A 12,032-nucleotide genomic window follows, 5' to 3' on the forward strand; every position below is an offset into this window, starting at 1 on the left:
TGACTGGTTGAAATGCAAGGAAGAGTTCACTGATGTTCCCTGGTTTATAAAGAAAACTGCTTGTTATTACTTCTCTTCTGGATTATTTCACAGACATTAGATCGAAGTTTTAGAAGAAAATTCCCCATTTTAGTTTAGCAGATCTTCCCATGTTTTTATCATGTCTTAGCTATAAAAATTTCAGAAATGCAAATATAGAATGTAATATAATATACTCTTTACAAATAAGTAAAAGCAAAGATTTATCTCATTCACAAAAATGCTAAAAAAGCAAGATAGCAGAATTAATGCTTTAAACTTACTTAACACCTGACTACTACAGGCTACTACAGATGAATAAACGTCTATAGAAGACAAACTACAGGGACTCCCCTGGTGGCGCAGTGGTTAGGAGTCCGCCTGCCAATGTAGGGGACACGGGTTTGAGCCCTGATCCACGAAGATCCCATGTGCTGCAGAGCAACTAAGCCCGTGCGCCACAACTACTGAGCCTGTGCTCTAGAGCCCGCAAGCTCTGCAACATGAGAAAGCCACCGCAATGAGAAGCCCGCGCACTGCAACGAAGAGTAGCCCCCGCTCGCCTCACTATACAGAAGGACTATATGATGAACAGCATCAAATTTATAATCACTGGGCAAACCATGAGGTACGATTTGAAATATACTAGAAATAGCAGTGTCTTTCAAAATATCCCTTCTAGTCTTCCCCATAGTGTCTAAGGGGGCACCATGGCATTGAAATATTGATTTACTGTGAATCTCAAAGACTTTTCAATCTTAAGAAGTGTCTTTCTGAAATGGAACTACCCTTTGTGGCATTCTTTTTTTTAAAAAATTAATTAATTAATTATTTATTAAAATAGATCTTTATTGGAGTATAATTGCTTCACAATACTGTGTTAGTTTCTGTTGTACAACAAAGTGAATCTTTCAAGTCAGGGTCTCTCATCCGTTTATTCATCCAACAATATTACTTGAACCACAATTGCCAGCAGGCGCCGTGTAAGGCTCTGAAGAGGATGGGAGACAGAGGCAGAGCTTTCCTAGGAAAGCTCACATTTTCACCTCCTTTATTTTCACCTGAGAGCAGCTGACACAGAAAGAGCAGGAGAAAATGTTGATGTCTGAGTAGGTAAGAGGGAAAGGACAGAACACTCTCTTTGACCGCCTTACTATGAGCTGCCATGGGCTGGCTCTGTGGACAGAACATAAAACATGTGGAAAGACTGTGCTGGGGTAAGTGGTTTCTACATGGACTATTTCTAAGACAGTGTTATGCTCTTACAATTTCTCACTTTCATTGTATAACTGTCTCTGCTCTGAGTACATTTCAGAGAAAAATCTTAGGTGAGCATTCAAGTAAAGCAATGAAAATGTACTGCAGTGTGATCAAGCGGGTATTTTAGCGATTTATAATTATGCCTCTAACATATAAAATGCTCTACACTTCACAAGTTGGGCTTGTTAGGAGGCAGATAAATTCATGAATGTGTGCAGTCTCTATTATATTTCTATCCTGGACTATTTTACTTAAAGATTTATATAGCTGCATAGGAGGTGATTTTAAGAAAAATACTTTGACTACTTTTTCGTGTTAAATACTCACTACAAATATTGTAGGAATAGTCAAAGATAGAATTCTTCTGTTCACCTCCTGTCTTGAAGAAGCTTTTACTTGGTGTTTTTGAGTGACATAAAGTCTCTTTGACTTTGTGTTTGAAAGTGACATAAGTGTGGTAGGTGTCCTGATACAAGGATGGCATTTTCGGTTCCGTGCCTGTCTCTCAAAGGTTCAATGAAGCACAGAGGAGCAGGTGACTTCCTTACTGTTTCTCTGTGGGCTCTGCCTGTCCTATCACTGAGTCTGCCTGTCATCCTTGTGCAAATGGGCAGGCAGTTTACAGGCCCCATGGGGTCTGTGTCCTGGCTTCAATGTTGGACCCATTAGGAGAGCCCTGGGGGGCCATATGAGTTGCCCACAGGGTCCTACCTGAGCTCAGGGGAGCAAAGGTGGAGATTGAGGGCAGTGAGAGCTCTCAGCACCGCTGCCCCTGGGCTCCCTCCCTGGAGGTAGTGATGAATGCCCAGACCTAAGAGCCTTCTGTCCATGTTTGCTGCACATACAAACTTAGTGAGGCAGTGATGAATTTGTGGAGAAAACAATATTTTTTTAAGTCCAAAGAACTAAATTAGAGTTCCTGACCTGTTGTGATTCCAACTTTGTATACATCTCTTAATCTCCATGAACCTCCATTTTTCTGCGCAAAAGAGAGGTAACAGTGATTGCCCTGACTACCTCCACGATGGAAGATGTATTGGTGTTTTATGTACAATGAAAAACTATACAGGAGTTCCATGGCCGATGGTTTGTAGAATGAGGCAAGGTAGAATAAAAACAGTGACAGAAGGAACAAAAACAGAAAGACGGGGTGTTCTTTTCTTGTTAAACAATAATGAATTCACTGAGGAGTCTGAAAAGTTCCAGGAGCTGGGTGCTGCAGAGCCCAGCGGACACCATGGAAACCTCAGCAGGATGTCCAGTGTTTCAATGTTGCATCACCGTTAACTAATAGGAAGCCAGTTTCCTCTCCCTAACTTTCGGAGAACTAAGGATTGTATATTTTGGAAAATAAGGTTGAAAGTGAGAATAAAGAGTGAAGATGATTGGATTGTAAATTTTTTTTTAAATTTCCTATTTTCCTGCTGCCTCAACACCCAGGGGACCAGGTGCGTGGGTGTGCCCAGGCTGGTTCCTGCCGCAAGATTCCCTTTTTGCCCTCCCCGACTGTGACCTAGACATTCCAAGAAACAATGAAATCTCCTCAAGCCTTGTTTCTGCTCCACCCAGACTTGCCCAAGGTCCTCACTCTCTCTCGACTCCCCACCTGCTAGGTGGCTGCTGAATGGTGAGGTGCGCCCTGTCTTCTCCTCTAGGACCTGTGAGTATAATAAACCCTGTAATTTCTTCTGCAGAAATATTGCAGTGGCCCTTAAAGACCCTACAAGGGGGACTTACTCCCCCATTTACAATGATACTGGCAGCAAATGGAATTTTAATTCCAAATGTATGCAGTTTGGGAAAGCTAGATGATTTCCTATACAGACTATCTAGAAGGTTCTGTTGGCTCCTAGACACCCAATAAGCTATTAGAGAGTCTGTTTCCCGGACCTTGGCTCACAATAGCTCAGTTTCTCAGGCCCCATCTTTATTTTCATCCTCCCCATTTACACTGGCGCTTAGGACTGTCAGCCATGGTTTATGACTAATAAAACCCTATTGTGTAAAATGCACTAGAGTGAGGACTTTGCACAACAGGTGATTTAGGCATAAGAAGCTATCCTTCTGCTATATTCTTTTAAAATACTGAATCATTTTTTAAAACATGAATTACAAGCTGTCAGGGATGTCAGTCATGTACACGCAGATATGCAACTAAAATTGTGCAGGTGTATCCCTCAGATTGTTTAGTGCTTACAGTTTATTTTTGAAAGACATTTTGTGCTAAGTGAATGTAATCTAACATATAATTTTGGTATGTTTTACGAAAGGGACAATCATACTTCTCACTATTATCATTTAATTAATATGAAAAGAGTTAGTTTGGCTTTTGCTCAATTTTGAATATGATTTTTAAATCTCATTTTATTAATTTAGATGAACTATAGAACTATGGTATATCATAGTATCAGCAATTCAGAAATCCTCAATGCAGTTTAACTTTCAACCTGTTCCAAGAGGATTTAAGGGCATCGTAATGTCCCAGGGCTGTAAAAATTTGCTTGTGGATGTATTAACGATACGCTTATCTCACATACAACTTTTCAGTCTTAGAATGAATGGTTTTTGTGAATTAAAAATTATTCTGCAAAAATTAGCATAGCTGTCCTTGCCTTTAAGCATCACTCTGGTGAGCTGGTATTAGGAATAATGAGAAGAAACTTGTATCAACCCTGCCCCCCACCACTGGTTAAACTACAATATGCTCTATACACCGTGAATCACTTCTTTTAAGAAAGTTACCTTATGAGATGGCAGCTGCTTATACCTGGAAATGTAGAAAATACTTCACTCACAACGTTTACGGAGACTAACTGATGAGGAAACACCCAAGGCAGAGACAAATGAGACGGAGCTGTGTGCTCAGGGATGCACAGGCTGGGATGCAGGAACCGAAACTAGCACCAAGTGGCCCCTGACCTGACGTGATTCTGCAGGGAATTGCAGCAGATACGTTTGCTAGGAAATCAGGCAATGCTCAAGGAGGAGGAGGCTGCAGATTTGTAATTTAATAACGAGGAATTTAAACTGTTGCCACAAGAGGAGGGGCATTTCTGGTAGAGCAAACCTCCATGCAGAGGCCTGGACTTGGAAGAAGGCGGTACACTCTCCCGACAAGCAGGATGCTGGGTGGAACTTGGCTGAAGTTTAGGAAACAGGATGGTGAGAAGAGTCTGGGGAGTCAGGTCAGGGCCACTCTGTGAGGGGCCCTGAGTGTGAGAGTAAGGAAGGGAGACCGCAGTCCCCAGGCAAGGGGGTGCCCAGGGAGGCACGGGGGAGAGGGGGGAATATGCCCACCTTCTCTGGGGGAAGATGCCTCCCCCCTCCCCAGGCCCCACAGGGGTGGGAGGCGAGGCTGGGGGATTTGCTTCAGAACACAGACGGGAATCTATTGTTATAGACTGTATCTGAAATGAAGAAAATTAGTAATCAGTAATGAGTTAAAATAGAGATCATTTCATTTGGAATTAGACAAATCCTTAAAAGGTGCTACATACACATGGAAGTTCATTTATCTTCTGGTACAGAGTCAGGTTTTGGTTTTAGTTTTGTTTGTTTTCCCTTTTTTCTAACCAGCCACAATGAAATCAGGGCTGGGGTAGAGTTCTCAGTAGCAGTGACTGCATTCCGGAGGGAGGGGCAGTGAGCAGGGTCTCACCTCCTCGCCTGGATGCAGCTCACCGAGCTCTCAGGGAGGAGGGCGAGCTCCCTGCCGTCTTCCGCGGTCCCGAGCCCTCGTCCTTCTCCAGCCCGAGGTCAGAGAGGTGAGCGGTCCCTCCTTCCTCAAGGGCACAGCCCTGCCTTCCCCTCCTCAGGAGTGTCTCCTGGGATGAGCCCTGGGTGTGGGGCCCTGAGAGGCTGCCCCCGGCAGCTCCCTGCAGTACTGAGGGCTCCTCCCAGCGTTTGCCAGCAGCTTCCGTGCTGGTGCTTGTTAGGGCCGCTGGGCTGGGAGGACGTGACCCACAGAAATGTGTCATTTAGTGACTCCACAAAGTAGCATCACTCAGCCCGGGTTGTTAGGATCACATCCAGATGGCCCTCAGGAAACATCTGATAGAAATTGGTAAGTGTAGGTCACCTGAAATGCACCTAGAGAGAGGAGATCCTGGGGCAGGGAAGGGCTTAGGGGACCGGCAGAGCCAAAGATAGCCAGACACAGGATAAGATAAGGCCTGGGTGGGTCAACAGGGAGACATTAGATGAAGTCATTAAAGGAGCTCAGGGTCAGGTCTGGTTTCTAACTGTGATACTAATTTTTTATCAAATCAAATCCTGGCCAGGTACTTCCTATGTGGAGTGAAGGCTGCCTTAGAAACTGGCATGTTTTTATATCTACAGTACTTCTCTCACTTCCTGAACAAGTATTGGCCTGGGAGCACGTCAGTACCCTTTATTTTTGTGAGGTGTCCAGGCATGCAGTGTTCCATTTCTAGCAGCATCTGGAGAGACTGACACCACCCTCAGCAGAGGGAGCAGAGCTGTGTTTGAGGGGAAGCATCTCCAGTTATACAAGGTCAATTGGTTCTCTGTAAAAAGTGACAGTGTCCACGTGCAGTCCTAAGGGCCCTTTTATCCATCACACGTGACAGGTTGGCAGAGTAAAGACTCTTTTCTTCCAGCAGTGATGAGAATATGTTCTTATTTTGATTTAAGTACATAACCAGAAACAGACTAAAAAGGCATTATAGAAACTATAGAAATGAGTCAAAGATCTACAACAACCAAGCGAACGCACCATCAAAAAAATGTCACATTTAAAAGTGTAGGAAACCTGTGGCATTTTTTAGTCACTTTTAAGTGCAGCTTGAGGAAAGTGGCAGCCAGATCCCCAGCCCCCTTTTGCAAACCTGAGAGAGAGCAGACTGATCTGCAATGTTCTAACCTGTCTGTGGGCTGCCTAAGGATTGGTCTTTTGACACCTAACTCAGAGTTCAGACAAACAAAAATGGCTTAGATCTCAGAATAAGGGAGCCATGGGAAGCAGCGGGTATGATTTGTAAAAACGGTTGCAAAGGTAACTACAGACCCACAGACACCAAGGACAAGAGATTACTGACTGAGGAGTACAATAGAACAGCTAAGGCCCCAAGAGTAAGCAAGAGTGAGACTCTTAGAAAAGCAAGACATTTAAAAGCAGATGTATAAATAGGAGAACTGGGGGAAAAAAAACACACACACTGGTCCAGAGACAACACAGGCCTGAAAAGACCCTAAGACATCACATTAGGCTGATTACAAAGGTCTTCCCCTGTGTAGAGCAAGTATAAGAAGACTGGGAGAGGTGGCTGTTTTTTAAAATGCCCAGTTTTCAACAAAAGATCACCAGGCATACAAAGAAACAGTAAAACTAGGCTCATTCAAAGGAACAAAATAAATATCCAGACACCATACCTCAAGAAACAGGTTTTGGACTTACTGGGAAAAGATTTTAGAACAACTATCTTATGTATGCTCAAAAGGTTAAAGGAATACACCAACAAAGAACTAAAGGAAATCAAGAAAACAATGAAATGAAAATGAAAGTGAAAGCACAACTTACCAAAACTCATGGGATGCAGGGAAAGCAGTACTTAGAGGAAAATATAATGTAAAAGCTTACATTGAAAAAGAAGAAACATATCACAATCAGCCACCTAACCTTACACCTTAAGGGACTAGAAAAAGAAGAACAAATTAAATTGAAAGCTCAAAGAAGGAAGGAAATAATAAAGATTAGAGCAGAGATAAACAAAGAGAGACTAGAAAAACAATAGAAAAAATCCATGAAACCAAGAGTTGGTTCCCTGAAAATCAACAAAATTGACAAATCTTTAGCTAGATTGACTAAGGAAAATAAAAAAAAGAAGACTCAAATAATTGAAATCAGAAATAAAGACAAAGACATGGCTACATATTTAACAGAAATAAAAGGATTATAAGAGATTACTATGAACTGTACACTAAAAAACTGGATAATCCAGGTGAAATGGATGAATTCCTAGAAACACATAACTTACCAAAACTAAATCAAAAAGAAACAGAAAATTTGAATAGACCTAGTAAGGAGATTTAATTGGTAACCAAAAGTTTCCTGGCAAAGAAAAGCCTTGGACCAGATGACTTCATGGATGAATTCTACCAAATATTTAGAAGAACTAAGAAGAACCAACACCAATCCTCTCAAACTCTTACAAAACTTAAAGGAGAAGGAACACTCTCTAACTCATTCTGAGGCCAGCATTTCTCTGATACCAAAGCCACATGGACACTACAAGAAGAGACAACTGTAGACCAACATGCCTTATAAACAATGATGCAAAAATCCTTAACAAAATACTGGTAAATCCAATTTAGCAGCATATTAAAAGGATTATGCACCATGACCAAGTGGGATTTATTTCTGGAATGCAAGGATGGTTCAATATATAGAAAACCAGCAATGTCATATACAGTATTAATGAAATGAAGGGGAAAAGCACAGGATCATCTCAACTGATATAGAAAGAGCACTTGACAAAAGTCAGCACACTTACATGATAAAAGCACTCAAGAGACTAAGAATAGAAGAAACTACCTCCACATAATAAAAAGCCATATATGAAAAACCCACGCTGAACATGATAATTTTTGGTGAAGGTTGAAAGCTTTTCCTCTAAGATCAGGAACAAGACAAGGATGCTAGATTTTGTCACTTCTGTTCAACATAATACTGGAAGTCCTAGCCACAGAAATTAAGCATGAAAGACATCCAAATTGTAAAGTAAGAAGTAAAATTATCTCTGCAGACAACATGATTTTATATGTAGAAAACCCTAAAGATCCACCCCCCCCCCCCAAAATTGTTAGAACTAATCAGGGAACAATGTTTCGGGATACAAAATCAATACACAAAAATCAGTTGCAATTCAATACACTAGTAAGGAACAATCCAAAAATAAAATTAAGAAAACAATTCCATTAACAACATTATCAAAAAGAATAAAATACTTTGGAATAAGCTTAGTCAAGGAGGCAAAAGACTTGTACTCTGAAAACTACAAAACATTGCTAAAAGAAATTAAAGACACAAATAAATGGAAAACCATTCTGTGTTCATGGATTAGAAAACTTAATATTTTTAAGATGTCAATGTTTCCCAAAGTGATCTACAAATCATTTTCAACAAGGGTACCATGTATTCAGAAAGGACAGTCTTTTCAACAATTGGTGCTGGGAAAATTGGATATTCACATGTAAAGGAATAAAACTGGACCCTTACCTTACACCATATACAAAAATTAACTCAAAATGGATCAAAGTCCTAAACCTAAGACCTAAAACTATAAAACACTTAGAAGAAAACATAGTATAAAAATTTCATCACATTGGATTTGGCAATGATTTCTTGCCAAAGAAACATATAAACATATATGTTAACCTAAAGTATAACATATAGCTATAAATGCTTACATTGAAAAAGAAGAAATATCAAAACATAACAACAGAATTTAAAACTTGGATACATCAAAGAACATTATCAACAGAGTGAAAAAGGCAACCAATGGAACAACAGAAAATATTTGCAAATCATATATATGATAAGGGGTTCATATCCAGAATATATAAAGAACTTTGTACATCTCAACAACAAAAAAATCAATCTGATTTTAAAATGCACGAAGTACTGCAATAAACATTTATCTAAAGAAGATACACAAATGCCCAATAAGCACAGAAAAAGATGTTTGTTAGGGAAATACAAATCAAAACCATAGTAAGATACTACTTCACTCCCTTTAGATTGGCTATTTTTTTTTTTTTAATGGAAAATAAGATGTGTCGGCAAGGTTATATAGGAAACTTCGTGCACTGCTGGTAGGAATGTAAAACAGTGCAGCCACTTGCAAGACCGTTATGGCAGTTCTTCAAAAAATTAAAAATAGAATTACCATATGATCCAGCAATTTCACTTCTGGGTATATATCCAAAAAAGTTGAAAGAAGGGTCTCAAGGAGATATCTGTACACTCATGTTCACAGCAACATTATCCACCATAGCCAAAAGGTGGAAACAATCCAAATATCTACCAACAGATGAATGGATTAAAAAAATCTGGGATATACATACAGTGGAATATTATTCAGCCTTAAAATGAAGGAAATTCTGACACATGCCACAGAATGGATGACCCTTGAAAACATTAAGTGAAATAAGCTAGTTACAAAAGAACAAAAATTATATGATTCCACTTATAATATGAGGTATCTATTCAAATTTATAAAGCCAGTAAAATGGTGATTGCCAGCGCCTGGAGAAAGAAAGGAAATGGGGAGTTAGTTTTTAATGGGTAGCAAGTTTCAGTTTGGGACGATGAAAGAAGTTCTGATGGATGCACTTGGAGGGCATTGTGCTGAATGAAAGAAGTCAGACAGAGAAAGACAAACACTGTCTGATATTACTTACACGTGGAATCTAAAACCTATAACAAACTAGTGAATATAACAAAAAAGAAGCAGACTCACAGATATAGAGAACAAACTAGTGGTTACCGGGGGGAGGGGGGCAAAAAAAGGGTGGGGAGTGGGAGGTACAAGCTATTGGGTGTAAGAGAGGCTACAAGGATGCCTTGTACGACACGAAGAATAGAGCCAATATTTTGTAATAACTGAACATGGAGTGTAACCTTTAAAAATTGTATAAAAAATATACACAGTAAATATTAGTTGTTTTACCTCTCAAAAAAATTCTGAAGATGAATCGTGGGGTGATAGTGACACAACAATGTGAGTGTACTTAATGCCACTTAAAATACTTAAAAGGGTAAATTATATGTTATGTATATTTTACCACAAGAAAAATTTAAACAAAGTAAAAGTGCATTTTCATTTAGGTGAAATGTTAGCAATGAGACCCAGACTGATACAATGAGAAACAGAAAGTTTCCTGCCTATGAACTCCCTGTGGTAATGGGATACTCTACTCGTCCCAGCCACTGCTGCAGATTTCCTGGGCACTCTGGGTGGGTGCCACCACGCCCACCCTCAATTTCATGTCAGTGACACAAAGCCCATTGCGACTGTACCTTGCTTGGTGTCACGCGGTGGCAGGACAGGACAGAATTTCTCAGTTCTTACCAGGGAATATAGTCATCATCAACTTCACACAGTGAGAGTCTCAAATTGCCCACAATCTTATCTAGCTCTTGCCAGCAGGAACACCTTTTTTATCTTAAGGTAATGAACTCTGAATCATTAATACAAATCAAGAGCTGAACGACGACGGAAAGTTACACACCCATGATTCAATCAAGATAAACGCCGAGAGGCCACGTGCTCCCACCCCCTGTGATTTGGATGCTTATATTACCCAGCTATGATGAGCGAGCCAGTTCTGACTGAAACTGCTTCCCACTGAAAACGGGTAGCGGAAAGTCTCCCAGGAGATTGTCTGTTAGGCAGCTTCCCCACTGTTTCTTGGGGAACACAGTGCAGTAAACAGATCATCTCAGGGGGCTGTCAAATAGACAAAACAGGAGTGAAGGTAACAAAATCAGCCCTTAGCAAACAACGTAAACTGGCATTAAGAAGAAGAAAATGGTGATTGAAAGAAAAGTGTTACTTGAAAGTAATAAAGCCAAAATCAGGAGAAAAAAGCAGAAAGCAAAACCAAAGTAAGTGTAAATGAGAAAATAAATTAAAATGACATTTGAAAATGACCTAACAACTTTCTAATAGAGAGAACTGAATCCAGTCAAGCTCTTCAGGCTCCAATCTGGAGGCAGGTAAAGTGAGGTGTGAACAATCAAGGCCACTTGCTTCTGTTCTGCAGGTGACAGCTGAGCTAGGACCCTTACCTGTGCACCTCTCCCCTGCATCCTCCTTTCATCCTTCCTCCCCTTCCCTGGTTGATTCTTGGCCTAAGGTAGTTCTTGAGGACCAAGCATTGGGTTCAGATTGATTTAGGGAATAATATACATCTTGATGCATCTTGAGGGCTTCCTATGACTGAGGAAAGGACCAGTAAAGGACAAAGACTCAGGAAAAACTGATGCTCAGAGAGGTTGTGTCCAGATAAGAGGGCAGAAAAGCAAAGCCTGGCCTGGAACTGCTCTGTCTCTCATTTCCCTGAACCAAGACGCCCCAGGTCCTGAGCTGAGCAAGTCCACACCCCTTTATGAAGCAGGGAATGCGTTTTGTCCAACGCTGAACTCCTCGTCGCTGGCTTCCAAACCTGGCAGGAACATCTGTGTCTATTCTACATCTCACTCCCAGTAGGGAGACAGAATTCACAAAGGCACCAAACAACCCAGCATCTTTGTTTCTATGTGGAACCTTGAGCAAAGATGGCAGATCCCTAAGAACAGAGCCACAGCCTGGGCTGGGACAACGGCAAAACCACAGCACATACGTGTCCATTCAGGATCCTGAGGTCAGCAGTTCTCCAGGTCTTTTCTGACCACTGCCCTTGGGTGCACCCTCACCTCCTAAACCCAGCCCTGAGGTGACCCAGACTTGCCTCTGCCCCACCAAGAACACGATTGCGTTGTAAAGTCTTCCTCCCTCTCATCCTCTCTTTCTTCTGTGTGTTCTGGGAATCTATCTCACTGCACATAATTAATAATAATAATAAACAGGAAAATAAAGGGCTACTTCAATCATACCTTAGAATATTCCAGAGTAACACAGAAATTGACCATTGTGTAACTCTGAGCCTCAGTTTCTTCGTCTGTAAAATGAAGACACTCATGGAGAAAGATTAAATGATATGATGCACCTGAAATGCTTAAAACCATGCCT

At 40.9% G+C, this 12,032-nt stretch overlaps 1 protein-coding gene across 1 annotated transcript in view; it reads right to left on the reverse strand.

Moving 5' to 3' along the window:
• LOC309662161 (contactin-associated protein-like 3) overlaps positions 1-12,032 on the reverse strand; it is a 100,301-nt gene that overhangs the window by 12,964 nt on the left and 75,305 nt on the right. The gene's annotated exons all lie outside the window — the stretch shown is intronic.

The sequence above is a fragment of the Balaenoptera physalus genome (assembly GCF_965194825.1).
Source record: "Balaenoptera physalus genome assembly, contig: SUPER_5_unloc_1, whole genome shotgun sequence".
In the NCBI taxonomy this organism is placed as follows: Eukaryota; Metazoa; Chordata; class Mammalia; order Artiodactyla; family Balaenopteridae; genus Balaenoptera; species Balaenoptera physalus.